At 42.1% G+C, this 22,110-nt stretch overlaps 1 non-coding gene across 1 annotated transcript; it reads left to right on the top strand.

The window, feature by feature from the left end:
* The first annotated feature begins 10,604 nt into the window (after positions 1 to 10,604).
* LOC121458177 lies at positions 10,605 to 10,715 on the top strand. Its single transcript, XR_005975816.1, has one exon. It is a non-coding gene; the product is annotated as a U6 spliceosomal RNA (small nuclear RNA).
* Positions 10,716 to 22,110: the final 11,395 nt, after the last annotated feature.

The following is a 22,110-nucleotide window of genomic DNA, read 5'->3' as shown; positions in this document are numbered from 1 at the left end:
CCCTGAAGAAAAGTCTGTTCCTCTGTCCCCATTCAAAATTGAGTTGTTTGTCTTTTTGCTACTAAGCTTAAGAGTTTGTGGCATATCTGAATATTAAACCCTTAGGCAAATTTACCAAGAGGGAAAGCAGATAAGAAGCTATCAAAGGATGGGGAGGCTGATTTATTGATAATAAGGGAATGTTTTGTGGAAGATAAAAATGTTTTGAAGCTGAGGAGAGAAGATAATTGTACACTATGGTGGACAGGCTGGATGCTACTGAATCGTGACCTCAAAATTTTAATTGTGTTTTATGAATTTTATCTCAACAAAAACTTATGTAAAATGAGAATTAAAAGTTCTCAAAGCTATGTATGGAAACTAAAATTTCTGGTATGATGATACCATTTCTAATTTTTAAATTTTTAAATAATTATCTCCCAGGCAGGGAAGTTAGGTTCCTTTTCACAAACAGCATCCATCCTGTATGCAGTAACCGCAGGTGTAATACTCTTCCTACTTTTACAGCAGAGCTTGGCATCCTCTAGGAACTGGGGAGTAGTCTCTGAGCAGCTTCCTGGCTTTTGAGTCCCTTCACTCTTCTGGAGTAGTGGACTTGTTTCAGTTTTGCATAATCTTCAGTAAACAGAATAACTGGTGCTAGGTTGTTGTTGTTTTTTTTTTTTTGGTTTTGTTTTTTGTTTGTTTATTTGGTTGTTTTTTGTTTGTTTTTCGAGACAGTTTCTTTGTGTAGCACCCCTACCTGTTCTGGTACTAGCTCTTGTAGATTAGGCTGGCCTTGAATTCACAGGGATCCCTCTGCCTCTGTCTCTGCCTCCTGAGTGCTGGGATTAAAGTCATGTGTCACCACTGCCTGGCTCATTCACTTCTTTTGGGTAATGAGTTTGTTAAGAAATCAATTGATGAATAAATTGAAGGATGAAAGGGTGATAGGTCAAAATATTTGCAATAAGATCACCATAATAAGATGCCAATTGCTATTGATTTTTTTTAAATGTGTTTGGACTTTGCTTGCATTTATGCTTGTTTACCACTTGTGTGCCTGGTGCCCATGAAGGCCAAAAGAGTCTGTTGAATCCCCTGTAACTGGAAGTTGCAGTTGTGGCCACCATATGATTGCTGAATCAAACCTGGGCCTCTAGAAGAGCATCCAGTGCTCTTCAACCCTAAACCATCTATCTAGCCTCTATAAGTTGCTAATTATAAAACTGAGTGATGGGTATGTTGGTATTAACTGAAAAAATATTTCAGCATCAACTTTTATATTTGATGATACATTTGGGGGGAAAATATGATTTTGGTCAAAATCCTCCCAACACTATGTAGCTACATCATCTGACAAATGCAAATCGGGATAAACCATAAAGGGGAAATGGGGTATGAAAGAGATACACCAGCTGTTAACTACCTTGCCTTAGAACCGTTGAACACTGGACCCATTGCGCATCCTTGGGATACAGCTCAACCTAGACGGAGGCAAGAGCAGAGATGAACTCTTGGGATCTTGCTGAATATTAGCTTACTTTATTTCAGAGTCCCAACTGGTGTGGTTATGTGGGAAGGAAGAGTTGGGAAACTTCGTTACAAATTGTGGAAGCAAAGTAAACACTTCTTGGTTTCAGGTCATCTGGATACTGTTTTTTTTGGACACTCTCCTTCTTTTCCTGTTCAGAGGCAGGTTGCCTGAACTAGACTCTGTAGTACTGAAGAAACCCTGTGCTGTGTCAGTCTCTACACAGGTATTCCCATTTCTGTAACATTCTTTCTTCAGAGGAACTGGGTGCAGACCAAGGCCATCCTTCACATACTTTCAAGCTGCATATTTCTCAAAAGAGTTCCTAAAAATTGCATGAGTTTCAATTCTGGCTTAATGATCTTGGACAAACGACTCAGCCTTATTGAACTTTAATTTCTTATATGGTACGTCTGTAAAATATCTGGATGTCAAAGTTTATTACATAAAAATTTAACAAAGATTAGTTGGTTGTAAAGGAGCTTAGCCTAATTTGATAGGAGGAACCAGACTGGACAGTAATATTTGAAGATGTAAGCTCAAGTCATTAAATATTAGACTTAGGAGTGCGTGTTTGAACCAATTCACATTCATGAGCCACTCAGTCCAGCCATAGGGTATTATTACTACTGTGTGTGAAATGGTTTATACTGGTAGCTATGAGAAGGAGGTGGCTAAAGCCCTGTTACTTTTCCTGAAGACATTTGAACAAATGGCTGTTTAGCCCAGACAGCTTACCAGGGACAGATCAAAGCAATTACTCCATATAAGTTCAACTTGGTGAACGAATGAATTTATGTGGCTCACTTTCAAGAGCACGGATAAGGTTTTACTTGCAGGGGTGGGAGTGACTCAAAGACAGATGCATCAAATCCCTAGACATTATGGGTAATGACCTTCTAGATACTGCCTCATGGACTTCTGCCTTCCGGTAACTTTCTGTCATATGTCCTCTGGCACCTTCCCAGACCACGTACAGGAGAAAGGCAGAATGGAATGATGGCTGGGATACCAAATGAGAATCCTGTGACCCACCCCCTCCACTAAGGAATATTGATAGCTCTCTGACACCAACCCTAGTGTTGGTGCATTAATTTGCTTCTTTAATTGACATGACTTCAGAACAATGGTTATCTCTACTAAAGTCAGGCCCATACACAGAGGACATCCTTTCACTCCAAAACCTTACCACTTACCTGTGACCCTGTACCCTTTCTACCCCCCTCTTCTCTAGTGACATTCCCTGAGCCTTTCGGGGGGAGTGATATGTAGATGATCGTTTTCTGACAATTGGGTTTCCATGCTATGGCAAGAGTCCCTTATTTTGACTGTTTCCCTGGTTATGAGTCTCTGCCAATAATTACCACCTGTTGTAAGAAGCCTACCTCCACAATCAAGGCCTGACAAACGCAGTAACCTGTGGGTACAAACTCAAATGTTTAAAAGAAATCTGATAGGCACACAGCATTCATTCAACCAACCAAAACCATGACACATATCCTCATTCCTGATGAGCTTCCAGGACCAGCTCATCTTTCTCAGCCTAGCCTGGGGCCAGTAGGGAGTAGAGTTTTCATTTGCTATACCCATTTTAATATGCTTTCATTTGATGTATCCATTGCTTGCAACTCTCCCTAGAGTCCAAGAAGCTGGGCTGCTGTTAGCTGCTCAGCCACATCTTTTTTTTTTTTAATTTATTTATTTATTAAAGATATCTGTCTCTTCCCAGCCACCGCCTTCCATTTCCCTCCCCCTCCCCTAATTAAGTCCCCCCCCGCCTCAGCCCAAAAAGCAATCAGGGTTCCCTGTCCTGTGGGAAGTCCAAGGAACCCCCCACCTCCATCCAGGTCTAGTAAGTTGAGCATCCAAACTGCCTAGGCTCCCACAAAGCCAGTACGTGCAGTAGCTTCTGAGAGGAAGCCCTGGACATAGAAACAATTTCTACTCCAGTACCTTTTCTTATTTTAATGTTTTTAACTTTTATTGTTTCATTTTCTTTTCTTTTTTTTTCCTTTTTTTTACATGCCAATCCCAGTTCCCCCCTTCCTCTCCTCCCACTACCCCCACTCCAGGGGGGAAATGTCCACCTTAGACTCTTCACGGTGAATAATTGCTTATCCCCATGCGAGGGTTAATATTTTCCACTCACGCCATTTTTTTTCTCCTATATGTATCCACAGCTGCCCATTGTCCCTCATGGCTTTTGTGAGTTGATATGAATTGAGGCACACTGAACTTCAGCATCTACAAAAGCACCACCAGGGAATTAGCACATGCAAAACTCCTTGTTCAGCTGCAGCTGTCCTGCATGACTCTCTTTTGTGGGCAACCCTGGTTGCCTCACTAAGGAGTCGAGTGGGAAGGTTCCCTCTTATAAGATCTTCCTCTATAGTGACAGATGAAATGGGAATCACCCACACTCTTCCATACCTTCTGTGAACTTGAACTCAAGCTCTACAGCCTTTCAGAAGCTTGCTGACAAAGTCTTTGACTTTCTGTCATTGTTTTCCCTGCTAGCAACTTCGGGCTCAACAGAAATTTAGTCACTTTTGCCTTTGATTGATCCTGACAGTCTCTTAAGTGGCTTCCCTTCTCCCTCCCTCTATCAATTGCTTTAGCACTTTACAAACCTTATTTACATGGCATTTGAAGTCACTCAGATCTGCCAGAACATCTCCTAACCCCTAAGGATCATGCTCTGCTACAGGACTCAGCAAAGCCACTGAAGTCATTTAATAAGCCTGTGCACTCTGTTGGGCTAACTACTTTCTTTTGGCCCCCTTTTTATTGAAAGTAGGGTTTTTTTTTTCTCACATAATATATCCTGATTACAGTTTCCCCTCCCTCTTTCTCCCAGGTTCTCTTCACTTCCCCTCCGATCCAGATTCATTGCCTTTTTATCTCTCACTAGAAAACAAACAGGCTTCTAAGGGATAATAATAAAATACAATAAGATAAAACAAAAACTAACACATCAACACATTGAAATAGGATACAACAAACAAACAGAAAAAAAATAGGAAATCTGCCTAAGAAAAGGCACAGGTCACAGATATAGACACAGAGACCCACTCATTCATACACTTAAGAATCCCATCAAAATTCTTCACAGATCTGGAGAAGACAATAATCAACTTTATATGGAAAAACAAAAAACCCAGGATAGCCAAAACAATCTTATACAATAAAGGTTTGTCTGGAGGCATTACCATCCCTGACTTCAAACTCTATTACAGAGCTACAGTATTGAAAACAGCTTGGTATTGGCATAAAAACAGAGAAGTCGACCAATGGAATAGTATAGAAGACCCTGACATTAACCCACAAACCTATGAACACCTGATCTTCGATAAAGGAGCTAAAAGTATACAATGGAAAAAAGAGAGCATCTTCAACAAATGGTGCTGGCAAAACTGGATGTCAATCTGTAGAAGAATGAAAATAGATCCATATCTATCACCATGCACAAAACTCAAATCCAAATGGATTAAAGACCTCAATATCAGTCCGAACACACTGAACCTGATAGAAGAGAAAGTGGGAAGTACTCTACAGCACATGGGCACAGGAGACCACTTCCTATGTATAACCCCAGCAGCACAGACACTAAGGGCATCATTGAATAAATGGGACTTCCTGAGGCTGAGAAGCTTCTGTAAAGCAAAGGACACTGTCACTAAGACAAAAAGACAACCCACTGACTGGGAGAAGATCTTCACCAACCCTGCAACTGACAAAGGTTTGATCTCCAAAATATATAAAGAACTCAAGAAACTAGACCGTAAAAGGCTAATCAACCCAATTATAAAATGGGGCACTGATCTGAACAGAGAATTCTCAACAGAAGAACTTCAAATGGCCAAAAGACACTTAAGGTCATGCTCAACTTCCTTAGCGATCAGGGAAATGCAAATCAAGACAACTTTAAGATACCACCTTACACCTGTCAGAATGGCTAAAATAAAAAACACCAATGATAGCCTTTGCTGGAGAGGTTGTGGAGAAAGGGGTACACTCACCCATTGCTGGTGGGAATGCAAACTTGTGCAACCACTCTGGAAAGCAGTGTTTCGGTTTCTCAGGAAATTCGGGATCAACCTACCCCTGGATCCAGCAATACCACTCTTGGGAATATACCCAAGAGAGGCCCTATCATACAACAAAAGTATATGCTCAACTATGTTCATGGCAGCATTGTTTGTAATAGCCAGAACCTGGAAACAACCTAGATGCCCTTCAACGGAAGAATGGATGAAGAAAGTATGGAATATATACATATTAGAGTATTACTCAGCAGTAAAAAACAAGGACTTCTTGAATTTTGCATACAAATGGATGGAAATAGAAAACACTATCCTGAGTGAGGTAAGCCAGACCCAAAAAGAGGAACATGGGATGTACTCACTCATATTTGGTTTCTAGCCATAAATAAAGGACATTGAGCCTATAATTCATGTTCCTAGAGAAGCTAAATAAGGTGAATCCAAAGACAAACACATAGGCATCCTCAGGAATATTAACCTTCATCAGGCGATGAAAGGAGACAGAGACAGAGACCCACACGGGAGCACCGGACAGAAATCTCAAGGTCCAAATCAGGAGCAGAAGGAGACGGAGCACGAGCAAGGAACTCAGGACCACGAGGGGTGCACCCACACACTAAGACAATGGGGATGTTCTATTGGGATCTCACCAAGGCCAGCTGGCCTAGGTCTGAAAAAGCATGGGATAAATCCGGACTAGCTGAACATAGCGGACAATGAGGAATACTGAGAATTCAAGAACAATTGCAGTGGGTTTTTTATCCTACTGCACGTACTGGCTTTGTGGGAGCCTAGGCAGTTTGAATGCTCACCTTACGAGACCTGGATAGAGGTGGGCAGTCCTTGGGCTTCCCACAGGTCAGGGAACCCTGATTGCTCTTCGAGCAGTTGAGGGGGGGGGACTTGATCGGGGGAGGGAAATGGGAAGTGGTTGGGGGGACGAGGCAGAAATCCTTAATAAATAAATAAATTAAAATAAAAAAAATTCTAAAGAGGAAGCCATAATGTATGTATGTACAAAATACATATCAGAGAGAGAGAGAGAGAGAGAGAGAGAGAGAGAGAGAGAGAGAATAACATTATGAAGCAAGGAACCTCCAAAGCTGCTGTTGTGTTCATTTTCTGTTGTCCATCTAGTCATCTATTGCTGGGCATACAGCCTGCCCTTAAGAGTAGTAAGTCTCCTCAGTGAGATTCCTTGGATAACACTAAATTTTCATTTAAAAGTGGTTATCAATTGGAGACAGATTTTGGGTTGGGGACTGGGGCATGTGTTCACTTCTCCTTTCAGCTCTAGGATTCTAGCTGATGTAGATCTGTGCAGGCCCTGTGCATTCTGCCTCACTTTCTGTGAGTTCGTATGTATATTGTCCCTGTTGATTTAGAGGATCCTATTTCCTTGCTGTCCTCCATACCTTGTCTCTTACATGCTTTTCTCTTCTTCCATAGGGTTCATTGAGCCCTAAAGGGAGGAATTTGATGGAGGTATTCCATTTGGAGGTAACATTCCAAGGTCTCTGCTCTCTGCATGATGTCTGTCTATGAGCCTCTGTATATGTCCCCATCAGCTGCAGGATGAAGATCCTCTGATGATGGCTGAGCGAGGCACTGATCCATGAGTACATCATTATGTCATTACGAGTCATCTTATTGCTATTGCCTTTTAGCAGAACAGTTTTAGCAGAACTTGGTTTTACCCTAGATTCCTGGGCTGTCTAGTTTCAGGTTCTTGGTCACTCAAGCAGTATCAGGTATGGGTTCCATCTTGTGAAATGGGTCTTATGTCATTTTCATTTGGTTTGGTAGATTGGGCATCAAACATTTTCTACCATGTTGAACAAAGTCTATGATCTTCTCAGCAATCCCAGTATTGCCTCTGATTTCTTCTAGTCCTTGAAATTCATAGAGATCTTGGCTGGTAATGACCAATATCTCATGGTTCATATGAGCCTGTCCATCAGGGACTGTTTTCTCTTGTACTGTCTCGAGTTGTGTGGCTTTTGTCTCAGGAGTGACAAGTAGTATATTATTCAGGTTGTCTCTTTCCGCGACACTCAGACTGATGCCATCCACCCTCATTTCTCTATGGTCTCAGGAGCCAGGCTGAGGGAGAGGTTCTTCAATTTCTCATTTTAAAATCCTTCCCAGTTCAAAGAGGTCAGATGCAGAATACTTTGTGGTTTCCTGCACTGAGGCATTATTAAAGTGCCCATAAGCTCCCTGAATCATGGATTTGGTCTTATACTGGGTTAAAGGTTGGACCTGACGTATATTTTCTATCATTTCTGCTTCATGCTCTTACTTCTCACCATTGTGGCTCTTTTCATAGGATTCAAGTGTTCGTATAATGAGAGGGACACTTTAGCAAAGGTATAATTAGGACTCTATCTTCCTGTCACCAAGTTATAAAAATTACAAGCCAGCCCCTGCGCCTCACCTTCTCTTATCAGAAGATAACATGGATGATGGTACCTGGATGTCATTTTTCCATTGTAAAGCTTCATTTTTACTTTATGCAAGCAAGTTTCATCTGTACAGTCTATTTGACTTCAGTTTCATAACTTATAACCATTGCAATGGCTTACCAAAAGTTTAATTCCATATATTGTTTTAGAAATTATAATGTATTCTCTAGTCCTTCAACCATTCTCAATGGGTTTCCATACTTCTGCAGAAGACATTGTTCATCAGGGAGATGTGGCACTCTATGTCACAGGGGATAAAAAGGTCACCCTGGGCTACCCTCTCCCATGAACATCCCACTTTCAGGTGGCTCAACTCACAGAAAATATGGTCCTTTCAGGATTTCCACCATTAACACCCTTCCCTCAGTAATTCAGCCTTAGCTGTATATCTTACTACTCTTGGCCAGGACCACACAATGCTCCTTGTAAAATTACCTTTGTTTCTGTTTATTTTTATGTTTGTTGTCAATTATGTTACTTTTCCTAGGGGACTTTAATGGACCTCAATTTATTACACAAAGGATACCAGTGACTGACCACAAAAACCATTCTATCCGATACAAACTCAATGAATCACTGGCTTTGATTTTTTAGATTACTTCCAGGGCTGTGGATGACCCACAAACCACTGTGTCACTAGAAAGTCCAACTCTATCACAGACGATAACTTTACAGAAGCTGTTTTACAGAGCTTTGCTTTCTGTTAACCTTTTTTCTATTTGCTCTAGTGCCTCCAAAGATCCCAGGAGAAGATCCTGTGCCCGATCTCCTCTACTCAAGAGTGTTAATAAAGCCACTTCTGCTAACATAGCCCTAGCTGTTTCTGTATTCTGCTTATTCCATTGCCATGGCTTTGGAGCCAAGGTTATCTCTACTTCATGATAGTGATGAGATGCAGTTATTCAGGCCCCTGCTCAGAGGAGACAGTTTAACTGCCTAGGCTACCACATCAGATCTATGGGATGGTTTATAGTGTGGTCTGTTCCAGATCCACAACAAGATTGTGGGCTTTTCTGTGCTTCTATAAATCTACTGATTGCCCTCAAAGAATCCCTAAAGAAGGAGACTCCCATGTATATGTAGTTTTCCTCTATCTTAGCCAGGGGTTCCCCTAGGTTTTCTGTTATGGTAATAAGAATTACTTTGCTCATATCATTTTTCTGTCAACTCTCATGTGTTTGCATAGCTGAGCTATGTATTAATGCATTGTTATTACCAAGAACCAACTTAATGGAGAAGATATTTTAAATACTCATCAGGGTATTTCATTCATCATGGTGGTGGGGTGTGGCAGTAGGAAAGATTCATTATTGTGGTCATGGGAATGTGCTCTCATGTCAGTAGATCGGGAAGCATAGAAAAGGCTGTCAGCATCTTCCCTCCTCAGTGAATAGTCTCTAAAACACTTAGGTGATTCTAAGAGTCAAATTGACAATGAGAATTAAGCATCCTAGCCTCCATAACAAAATGAGCAACTCCTTATTATAAAGGAATATTTGTTTCCTTGCAAATTTATGTGGAGTGAGAAAGAGGTCAAGGACATGTGGCTGGGTAGTCAGAAGTATGGTGCAGTCCCTGGGGAATGGGAGTTCTGGAAGCTTAGATTGGGTGAGAAGGCCAGGAGTTAGATGGATCAGGTAAGTTTTCAATATCAGAGGGCCTCTGAGTGTCAAGACTGAGTGAGTCAGCATTATACCTCTCTGTGGTTCTGTATCAAAGAACTGTGGAGAATGAAACTCTGGCTAATTCTGCTCTTGGAATTATGCTCATGTAAGGAAGTTTTGTTATATGTTCAGATGTTTGAGCATAAAATAGAATCAGGGTGAATCTGTTGAAGGATTCTAAAAGGTTATGCATGTCTTTGCTTGTTTTGTTGAGACAGGGCTTCTCTATAGCATCAGAGCTTTCCTGGCACTCGCTTTGTAGACCAGGCTGGCCTGGAACTCACAGAGATCCACCTGTCTCTGCGTCCCAAGTACTGGAATGAAGTGCGTGCACCACCACTGCCCGATTTTGTATGTCTTTGACATTGGGAAAAATTGACGTTTTTGGTATGGCTAAGACAAGTGATAAGGCTGGAGATGATTTCCTCATGGAAGAGGCCCAGAGACATCTGTTTGGTACAAACAGGCCTAGTAAAGTCATGAGAAAGAAAGCACAAGTTAATTAGAGAGTTCAATTAGTGATTTTCAGAGAGGCTCCATGTGGGCTGAATGGGCACACCACACAGCCACATTAGGCTTCTTGTTGTACAGTTTTATAACACTCAGATTCCTGGTTCTTAGCCACGGCTTACCTCATTCTCCCTCTGAAGCACACCCCACAATAATTCCCTGGGATTGTCTTTCTCACAACCGTGGAAGAATATTGTAGGAAAAATAACTGGAGTAGGTAAAACTAAGGAGGCTTGATTCTTAAGTGAATCCCAGCTTTGACTTACTACCGCAGGATCTGCGGTTCTTCTACAAAGCACAACGATGTGGCTTAGTTCAGCTATTGAGGTCCTTTTGCAGCTTCCTTCATTCTTTCATTGATCCGTTCACTCATCTAGTTTACAAATGTGTTTTAAAAATATGTAATGTGGTACTCACTTCGGCAGCCCAAATACAAAATTTGAAATGACATAGAGAAGATTACCCCAGTCCCTGTGCAAGGATAACACACACACAAATTAGTGAAGCTTTCCATATTCTTTCTATTTCAATAACAGAGAAAAAAACTCATAAATTACAAACTGAAAATATGGAATTAAACATAACAAGTTAACTTATTAATGCTACATACATAGTGGGGAATTCATAGTCCATCAGGAGTGATAGGCATTTTGTTTCAGTCCTAAGAAAGAATGCAGGGCTTTATAAAGCTGTGCTAACTTAGTGCTCTATCGTTGAGCTACACCACCAGCCTTAAATGAACAAATTAAGCAAGTGTGCTGCTTTGTAATAAAGACTTTCAAAAGAAGAGTGCCATGGATGATCATGCAAAATATACGTTTGTAGGAGATAAGTTGAGCCAAAATGTCCATTTGTATACAGTACACTTGGCCTGCTAAAGTCACAGAAGAAGAGTGCAACATTCCCCAAATAGGTATGGAACAAAGAGACAGTATGGTGGATTGACACAGTGCCTCAACAAGTTAGCAACCAAGCCTGAGAATCTGCATTTGGCATCCCTCAGACTCACATGGTAGAATGAGGGAACCCATCCGTTCATGTCGTCCTCTGGCTTCTACATGTACATCATAACATTTGTGCACATTCCTGCACATGCAGATACATACCCTGCACATAATAAGGTATTTAAACAAAAACAGTATGGTGGCTTTAAGGAAAACAATAATTTCTGCTTGGCTGGGGACAATAACAGTGACAGAATTCAAAGCCGAGGAAGAAAAGAAGAGCTTATCTGGTATGACGTATTAGGATTCTGTAATGTACAGGGCCTTATTACAGTTAGGCTAACCTTCCTAGTTATCTGTGTTATTTTTATACTGAAGATACCAGAGTTGTAAGCTCATCCATTACCAGAACCCAGCGTCTTTCACACTCGCAATTACCTCCCAAATGTCTCTGGCAATTGTGGTGTCTGGACTTGGCCCAGCTCTCCTGGCAAAAGACAGAAACACACATCTTCCAGACTGGGCTCAGAACATGTCTTCTTGCCTTCTGGGAGAATTGCTGCTTGAGACATCTAATTTTACAGATCATGGTTTTGGAGAGAAATATGTCACCCCAGAAGTGAGTAGGAAATTATTCACTTTTGGAGAGATAGAAATGGCAAGCTAGATTGATCAGGACCCAAGCTAGCTCCCAAAGAGAGCCAGGAATCCCAGCACCCTCTGCTCCCACCTCATGCCATGATGTGCAGACTTAGGAGCTGGGAAATGCTGGTCACTGGCCTCTAGCTCACCTTGGAGCCATTTCTCATGCTGCTTCACGTCCTTCATCTCCCTAGAGAGCTTTTACACAGGCCCTATCTTAAGCCTGGCTTTCAACGACACCTTCCTTCAACCCACATGTGACTCAGAAGACCACATGTACCCTTGGCTTCCAGAGCATATGTTAACACAATGTTGTCAAAATAATGCCATTTTGTAATTATGGTATAAGTTTTATACTTAGTTTAATATCAGTTAAAATATTCAGTTATTAGTAATTTATTTTTCTTAGATAAATGGATTGATGAGAAAATTAGTGAATGGATTCTTGGGCTTGAAGACTCTTCTTATGAGACCTTTGGCCCCAAATCATTCTGACTGTTTAAGGAATTGATATCTTGAATAATCAGATGTTAGGTCTAGAAGAAACTTAGGCTATTGATAGGTCAGTGATTCTACAGACTGGCCACCAGAAACACTTTTTTTGCATCTGTATGTGTAGAAGCAGAAGGAAAATGTGCAGTTTAAATATGCACAGGTTCTACTTTGTTGTTGGAGAAACATGGAGAAATTCTGGAGCCTTCTAGAGGAATTACATATAACCTGGACCCTGCAGAATTCTTGTAGCTTATATACTTCCAAAGAGGAGCTAAGAGATGGAAACTTCTGAGGTGGTCTGATCTCATTGAAAGTTTTTTTACTCTATTTTATTTATTTTATTTTGTGTGTGTTTGTTGTATTGTGTGTGTATATGTTATGTGAATTTATTAGTGTAGCTATTTGCACATATACATGCAGATTCATTTATTATGTGTGTGTGTTTATGCGCGCGCATGCACTCGTGTGCATACACATGTGTGTGAAGGCCAGAAGTAGAAGTTGGGTATCTTTTCCTAGCTTACTCTCTTCCTTTATTTCTTGATACAGATTTCCTCACTGCACAGGGCTTTCACCAATTTGCCTAGACTGGCTGGCCAATGGCCTACAGGGATCCTCTGGCTTTTACTCACCTTCCCTTTCTATAAGGTTAAAGTCATGAACCACCTCGCCCAGTCTTTTTTTTTATTGGTTCTGGGGATCCAAACACAACTCCTCACGCTTGACATCTCCACCACCTCATCCATCAGCTCTTGGCATCTTCCAGCATAGCCAAATGTGCGGACAAACAATCTGTGTCTGGTTACCTCCCCGATGGAGGAGCTCCTATAGTCCACGGCAACTTAGTGGTCTCAACGGCAGCCGTTTTCTGTGCTGTACACTGTGCACTGTTGGGCCCTTAAAAGGGATGCCACATGCCACACTCTCTAAATGCTGGTTCACCTGTCTCCAATTGTGACAACTGAAATTGGCTTCAGACAATGGCCAATTTCCCTGGGGATGGAAAGCAAACCACCCTTGGCTCAGAACAACTGAGTTAGAACCATCCTCGCAGGATGCGGGCATCATTACAGGGCACAGTTATTGATTTTGTTTATGATCTATTTTCTTTTCTTGTCAAAGTAAAACAACACAAACCCAAATAAATCTACCAGTCATTTTCCTTGTGGAGCAGTTTCTTCCATTCCTCCAGAACATTGAGACCTGGTAGACCTTATCCGAACACAAGGGGACAGAATCCCTCCGGCTATGGACTTCCAAAGAAAACAGTAACTCTCTGGAGACACACGTAGCAGTTTTATCAGGGTTCATCTAAAATAGGTCTAATGTAGAGGAAAATAGGCCAACATTATGAGATTTCTGAAAACACCATCTGAGTCCTTGGATTTAGCTGGTCTCAAAGTCCAATTATCTAAATATAAGAAGTCCCTGTGCTTGTTATTCACCAAAACAAAGCAGATCCCTTCTACTAGTTTGACTGGAGCTGCATCTCAACCAGTTGCAACCAGGGAAAAGATATGAGGGTTTTTTTTTTAAATCATTTTTGCTTTAGTTTCCAGCTGTTTCTCAGAACAAATGAAGATGGATTTGTTCTTTTTCTCACAATCCAGCCTTGATGATTTTTCAAGGTATTGAAGCGGATACATTTGCTGAGGTCAGAGCTCTCCAACCTCTGAACTTGCTCGCCAAGTCTTCATTTTCCACTAAAAATCCTTGTAAGGTACAGCACAATCCAGGCCTCTATTCGGTTAATAGTCTTTGATAGCTCTGAGGGCCTACAGGATATGTCTCCAACTGGGCTTCAGATGACACCTGAAGCTAATGTGCTTGGAACTATGTCCTCTGGGTCCCGCAGGACAGCCCTGGAACCTTAGCACACTGCCCCTGCCTGGGTACTGTGCAAGCCTGAAGTGGAGCTCTGTTGAATACAGAAAACACACAGAAGGACTGCCATGTGTCTGCTGTCTGTGAAGAAGAGATATCTTCCTAGAAAGGTACTCAGTTCCCTGCCTTTTCTGAATGTGTTTTTCCTAGGGAGAAAAGGGCTAGAAACAGCTGGTGGTGCTCGCCCAAATTCTGCCTTTATGTAGCCGAAGGAGGACTCTGATTATTGTCTTCCCCCAGAAAAGGTCACTGCATGTCCCAACTTGGATGCAAAAAGCTAGAAGGGCCCAGAATCATGCTTAGCAGTCTGTCATCTCCATGCCCTACACCTCCTGTGGAAATCTTGTTTGAAGGCCCTTCTTACCACCAAATACTGTCTTTGATCATTCTTTTGTCTATGACCTTAGAGTTGCCCTTCCTGGTTTGTTGGTATACAAAAACTCACAAATCAGAGAAAGATAAATAAAAGCTAGTTTTATTTCTTCTTTAAAAATAGTTCAGAAACACCCAGGTAGAAAGGCATCTGAGATGATGGCTCTATCACCTTCAGCATAAAGTTTCTGTTTATGCACAGCTGCAAGGGAATCTGGAAATTGTCTTACAGAAACTGTGTTAAGAAGACAGAATGGACAACGATAAAATATTAACTATGCTACAAAGGAAAAGCAGCATTGCGTGGGGTTAGAATTTCAGAGATATAGTTTCAGACTCTATTTACATGGCTCAGAAGTGATAGTTTCAGTGTCTCAGAGAATACCTAAAGGTAAGGCTGCTTGGGTCAGGATCTTACCAGAGAATAACAGAAAAAAAGTGCAAGCACTGAACCTGCACTCAGGAAAGCCAGGTTCAGGTCTCAGTCCTGCCTTAGGGATTCACATTTGGTCTATCTGTGGAGAATACCTATCTATTGTTTTGGGATTTTCTTGACCTGCGTCTCACCCTGAGGCTCGAGCAGGCAGAGCTCTTCCTTTGGGGGTTGCTCTGTTTCTTTTCACAACATGTTCTACACACATTAGGATTGGGTTTGACCGTGTGATTTTGGTCTGGCTTATCGGAGTCCTTCTTTTGTGGAGCAAAGGACTCAATGACAGTCCTATAATTTGATACAGTCATGCCAGGAGATTTGGTCTTGAGAATTTGGGTGGAACTGTTCTCATTCTGCCAAAGTTCCTAGGAAAACAGAATGTAGGCTCCAAGTCATTAGTGTCTATTTCTTCCAGGATAGCGAGGTACCCATCTGAGAATAAATGCAGATTTGAGAGATGGAGAGAGACTGCAAATGACATTCGTTAGAGTTCCTAGATCCAGCCAAGCCAAGAGCCATTGATCCTGGGATGGGTTTGATGAACAATGAATCCCTGTTTTGCTTTTTGCAAGTATAACAATAATTAACAACAGACCGAGAACACTCCTAATCCGTCACAGACTAAGCCTCTGGTTTTGTTGTTGTTGTTTAAACTATATTGTGGTTCTCAAACTTGGTTGCACAGAGAAATAACTAGGGAACTTTATAAAAAATAGTTTGCTTAAACAGTTTAGATTAACCTTAGATTCTGATCTTCATTCTATCAATTACAGACTTCTTTTATTGTTTGGCTATGAAGCACTCCCTCCTAGAAGACTCCCATGTTGAAGGTTTGGTACCCAGCGGGAGGATTCAGTCCTTGAGAGGTGACTATGCTCTGACCTGATCAGTAGACAATCCACTGCTGGAGTCACATTTGGTGGCACTTTGAGGAGGGAAGAAATAAGGAGATAGAGCTTATCCTAAGGGATCAGATAGTCTGAGCATTCACTAAAAGGTTTACAGTGTTTCTAGTGTCTGTCTTACAGTCACCACCACTACATGCTCCCACCATCTTGATGCTTTATGATGGCCCACAGCAATGCATCCACTGACCACGGACTCTAGCCTGGGAACCAGGAACTGAAACGAATCTTTATCTTCTTTAAGTTGGCTTTCTCAAACTTTTTTTTTTTTACCACAGAAGGGAAAATTAATTGTTCCAGATGCCAAATTTGGACCTGCATGTAATGAATATCTGTTATTATCACCATTTTCTTACTCTGCCTATTATCCCACTCTCGGGTAACCTTGGCTTTTCCCTGGGAATATTCTGATTGTTCGCAGTCTAAGCAGAGGATAACAACCATCCTGGGCTTCTCTGGGAAGTTTCTAATTGGTAGTTCAAGTTGGAAACAGCTATTAATAATTACCGAACATTTTCTGCAAATGTGATTATTGCTTTATGAGTCTGAAAAACTGTTGACAAGTCCAGGTCACTGCTTCATTACCTGTAAGAGAAAGAAAAGAAACAGTGATATTTAAATGGACTCCCTGTTCTAAAAGGCAGCTGTCAAGGCAGCTCCCTGTCAGGGCCTTTCCTCCTGGTTTCTCCTTTGTTGCCATTTGCACATGGGCACACATGTGTACACACACATTCTGAGTGTGAGCATGCAGAGCCAAGAAATGCACCTCTGAGCATTTTGCCCAATTTTTGCAGCATTCTCTTACCTCCATTGCAAGCACTGACAGGTGCGAGCTAAGAAAGATACAAGCCCTGTTTGAAGAATCCTGATAAGAGCAGCTGGGAGACAGGCTGAGGAGAAGAAACAGAAATATTGATCTCAGAGGCTGACAGGTTTCACTGGAAGATCCAGTGTGGAAAAGGATAAGCCCAGATGGAAATTTTATACTTTCCCTGTGCAAAATTCAACTACAGTAGAATCTTTATTAAAGCATTTTCTTGTGTTTACCATATTTCAGCAATATAGACTCCTGGTCTTATCTAGTACTGCATTGGCAGACCTTGAAGTTTGAGGGGTCAGCTGTTTCTAGAGCCTGCAAGTACTCCTTTGTGACTCTAAACCATGGTTCTCAACCTTCCTAATACTGTGATCCTTTAACAGTTCCTCATGCTGTGATGATTCCCAACCATAAAATTATTTTTGTTGCTACTTAATAACTGCAATTTTGCTACCGTTATGAATCATAATGTAAATCTCTTTGTTTTGAGCTGGTCTTCAGTGGCCCCTGTGAACATGTCATTTCACTCCCAGCGGGTCTTGACCCACAGGTTGAGAGCTACTGCTTGAAACCCTTGCATTTCCAACTTGCTTTCTGCCAATTGAATGCCTGACCCCATCTTCCTGATCCAGGGTGTGCAAACTTTTTCTGTGAACCTTGCTGATTTGCCTCAGGCAGAACTGTCAAATTCTCCTTCATCTGGGCTTCAAAGGCTTGATGGAGGTTCGGTGACATGTTTATCCTCGGTTAGGATTATTTGCTCACATGCCTTCCTTCCTAAAAGAGGTGAAGCCTAAATGCCCAAGATGAAATCAGGGCTCAAAAGACTCATACTGAGTCGATGAGCAGATCAACAGAATAGAAGCGAAGAAGAGAAATCTCACATTGTTGTTCGCAGATCTGTAGACTGATGAGGTGTCAGAGAAAATACATTTATGGAGACATCAGAGAATGACTTAAATGTTCAGATAGTCATCATGGTAAGTGTACTCTAGAATGATGGTCCCCAGATTTGAATTTATGTAATGAGGATTTAGGTGCTGGTTAAAACACACATTACTGCTTTCCAGCCCAAAATTCCTAATGAAGAAGGCAAAAGGAGAACAGGTATTTATTATACATGAATTGATATGACTGAATTAATGAGGAAAGTTCTATGGGTGAAAAACGATGAAACTTTGCAAAGTTTTAAACATTCAAAAGAAATGAGAAAGGGGATTCATAAATGAAGGTCTCACTTGAGAGATCATTATAACAGAAAGGGAAAGAGGTAAGTTGTGGTCCCATCGAGCTGACCCCCTTCCCTCCATGGATGCTTACCCATAACATCCCAGGGAGTGGTACTCAGGATAAGCCTTCCCGCATGGGCTGGAGTGGCACGTGTTCCCTTCATCCAAGTCCTCCTTAAAATGTGAGCTCAGCACTTCTCCACTCAGACATAGGTCTACTAAACGTAAGAGAAGGATCTAAGGAACTGGGATTGCTACGGAGAAGAGGAAACAAAGAGGAGAGAGAGGGTAGAAAGAGTGTGTGGATATGATGAATCCAAGATATATTCACACACAGGAATTCACACGAATCCCATTTATCTTCACAATTAGCATGTATTAATAACTACAATTTTCAAAAAGTGGAGTCTATTGCTTCATCTTTTCATCGAATTGGTCATAGGTTTTGGTTTGGCTGAAGCGAGACTGGAAAATGTGATACTTGCAAAGACTTCAATAGAGCATGCTGTGGGCTCAGTGCTAAATGGAATGTTTCTATCACATCTGTCCCTCAAGGGTAGGCATGTAAGCAGAAGAATGTACACTTTGCCTGTGCAAAATTCCACTGCAGCAGAATCTTGATCAAAACACTTCCTTGTATTGACCATGTCTCATAATTATAGAGTTACCATGCCATCTATCTGACCATGACAACCCCTTCCTGCCTTCTCCTCTTCCTTAGGGTGTGTATGTGTGTGTGGGGGGGGGCTGGAGAGAAAGGAGTTTAACAGAGATGTTCACTGATGACTTACGGACAAGCACTCACAGCCCACAGCTCAGACCATAGATTTTAACCTGTTTCTAACAACTCCTTACTGCATGTGCAGAGGCTGATGGGAATGCAGATGTGTCATTTCACAATCTCAGCGTCAGCCACAGCTTAGCTGGGGGCCTAGCTTACCTGTGGCAGTCAAGGTCACCTAGTAGTGTCTATGCCAAAATATGGTCAAACCTTATGATGGTAAGACTGAGGGCTTAAGTTTATTGCTGGCCATTGCCCGGAGGCTTCCCTCCCCTGAGAGAGAGGAAGGTGCTTAGCTCCTGATCACATAGTCTTCCAACCAGAGGTGACCGCCTCCTGACAATTCACTTATTCCGACATAATAGAATGGGGACAAGAGCTCCCATCCCTCCAATTCTCCTCAATCTATCTGTCACCTCCACAATATTGAACGCTTTAGGAGCAAGTCACAGATCCTGCCATCACTGAAAGGACCCCATAAATGTGTAGGTATTGGGAATCACGGGTCATTAAGAATCATTTCAGAAACCGTTAACTACACTAATTTTAACACACCAACCTGCAAGGGACTTCTGCCTCGTTTACTCTTCACTGAGCAAACATTTACTAAGTGCTTTCTGCATGGCAGGCCCCGGGGAAACAGAAGCAAAACAGATTGTGGAAGGTAGTGGTGGTGATAATTAGCCATGCTGTGTGTCACTGTGAAGTCTGGCTTGTACTCTGAGAGGACAGAGGGGCTAGTGGAGAATTTCAAGTCAAGGGGAAATTGGATAATGCTTATGTTTTGAATTCACCACCAATCACTTCTATTGTGATAAGAGACTTCAGAGAGAAGAGCTAGGAGCTGATATCTCGTCAAGAGGGAAGAAAAGGGTGGGTGTGGGACTCGCAGTACAAGTGGAGAGAGATGGCAAAGATCCTTTCCGTAGCAGGGATGTCAGGCTTCTCCTGGGTTTCCAGCTGCCTTGGCAGAGAATGAGCACTGTGCTTAGATTCTTGGCAACTATTTCTTCAGGTTGGCTAGCTCCCCTGCTTCTGTTCTGGACAGTAAGAATACCTGCCTTGGACCTGAAACCAGCCATTGCATGCTCCAGTGTCTTCTGTTTTTTTTTTTTTTTTTTTTTTTTTTTTTTTTTTTTTTTTTTTTTTTTTCCGAGACAGGGTTTCTCTGTGGCTTTGGAGCCTGTCCTGGAACTAGCTCTGTAGACCAAACTGGTCTCGAACTCACAGAGATCCGCCTGCCTCTGCCTCCCGAGAGCTGGGATTAAAGGCATGCACCACCATCGCCCAGTGCTCCAGGAAGGTGTAAAATTAAATGCTTATGCCTTTGGTGTCAGGATAATATGGGTTGAGAGCTACAAATCACTGAAAGAGCCTCATTCTTCTGCCTACCCAATTGGGACAGCAGCATCCTTAATCTGTTGGCAAACCTAGTAACGTAGTGAATTACATTCTCTGCTGGAACAAATCGCTCTCTTCTCCTTCCTTACAATTCCTGTCTGGTCATGCCTAATCTTTGAGCAAGTTTACCTTGTTTTAACAAAGCCTGCCTCTGTTGCCTCTATTTGACTGTTTTTATGACACCGGGGCTGACATAAGGAAATCACTTGGACTGTGCAACATGCTTTTGATACAGGTTGACAGCATCTCTTGGCTGAGATGGCCAATCTTTACCCCCACCACTGTCTTCCCAAGGGCACAGATTGCAAAGCCAGCTGATGCCTGGCAGAACTGCCACTCAGCTCAGAGAAACGATGTTCATAATACCTCCGAGATGTTGAGAGGGCACAAGAAAAAATACATGAAGTAGCAAAGCAGAATGAAGACTGCTTGTGACATTGGCTCTGTCTAGTGTCACAAGCACTTATGGAAATGCCTCAGCTAGTGCTCATGGTCCTAACTAAAATTCAGAAGAGGGGGGAAATCTCACTGGAAAGACATTGAGCACACAATGGATGTCTTGAGTTTACACATTTGTTCACGCACTTGGCACTGAGTGCTTACCTGACTTGGCAAAAAAGGCAGGATAATGTAAACGAGGGGAAAGTGTTTATTGGGCATTCTTGGGCCTGAAGCTGTGCTAGCAGCATGTGGGTAGGACACTAAGGCTGTTAGAGGAAGTTGTGATGATGGCCATCACTGAGAATTTGGGAAAATGACAGCCGAAAGTGTCACTTCAGTGGCTTGGGGGCAACTATCACCAAGCAACCAAGCAGAGGGCTCATGAAGCGAATTGTTGGGTTTTTAATCTGTAAGTAGAAACCCAAAGATCAAGCTTCAAGGAAGAAGAGGTTAATTAGTTAAACTCTCCATCTTGCTAGTGTCAGTCAAATCTATATTTTCATTTTCCCTTGTAGAGTTAATTAGATTCATTAGGATCACAAAGAATCAGATAGGTAGAGGCATAGGATTTGTGAAAAAGATACAAAGAAGGTACAGGGAGAGCCAGGCTTGCTCCTCAGTGACTACAAATGAGGACACATTAACACTAATAGCCCTGCGACCCAAGCCTGGCCTCATTTGGAGAGTGTCCTTTGCATGGCTTTGCTATGGACTAGAATGTGCATAGGATAGTAGTGTTAGGTGTTCTGCGGATTGATGCATTGGTGCACACCTCCAATCCTGGTGCTCTGGAGGTAGGGGCAGGTGGATCTCCCCAAGCTAAAGGCCAGCTGGTCTAGATGGAGAGTTCCAGATCAGGTATATACTTCCATGTTTCCTGCTTGCAAATGCCCCCGTTCTATCTGCATGTCTTCTTCTGTCATTTTCTTGAAGGACCATTTCCTGACTTCCTAAAAGGATCCATTCTCAAGTTGGGTTCCTTGCTAATCTGGCAAAAATTCTGCCCTGGTTCTTTGCTAACTCTTGTCACCTTGACTGAATGGACTCTGCTATCTGTGTTTCAGCTATGGCGAGGGTTTCAGTTTGGCACATTTTCCCTACAGTTTCTTTTATTGTCCTCTACATAGAGAGGCTCTCTTCTCTGCGTTTATGTGAATCATCCAGGGGCATATAAATCCTTGTAAATAGCATAGAGCATCAAAGTGTGCTATAGGGAGTTGTATAAAGGAGCCATCCAAGGCTCCAAGTTGCACTCCAGTCTGGGTCAAATTTTCTATCTCAGACAGGTATTATGACAGCTGTCCCTAGAGAATTGGTAGTGGTACCATTTAGGGCTCATCAGTATCTCTGGGGTCTCATTGATCCCTGGAATCAAACTTCTACATCTCTGAATATGTTGTTTACTGACAATCTGATTGGAATCTTGCATGCCTTGTCTGCTCAACAATGTATTACTTTCTCCCCTGTGTGGGTTTTTAGACATCCATGCTGTCGTCTGGGCCTTTCTCTTTTATGTGAATGTCCACGAGTAATGATCTGTGAGTCATTTAACTCTCCAGCAGAGTCAGCTA

The sequence above is a fragment of the Microtus oregoni genome, unplaced genomic scaffold (genome assembly GCF_018167655.1).
Source record: "Microtus oregoni isolate MIOR12 unplaced genomic scaffold, Mior012 000016F_ref0000370, whole genome shotgun sequence".
NCBI lineage: Eukaryota > Metazoa > Chordata > Mammalia > Rodentia > Cricetidae > Microtus > Microtus oregoni.
The sequence above is the reverse complement of the archived record's forward strand: the minus strand, read 5'-3'. Positions and strand labels throughout refer to the sequence as shown.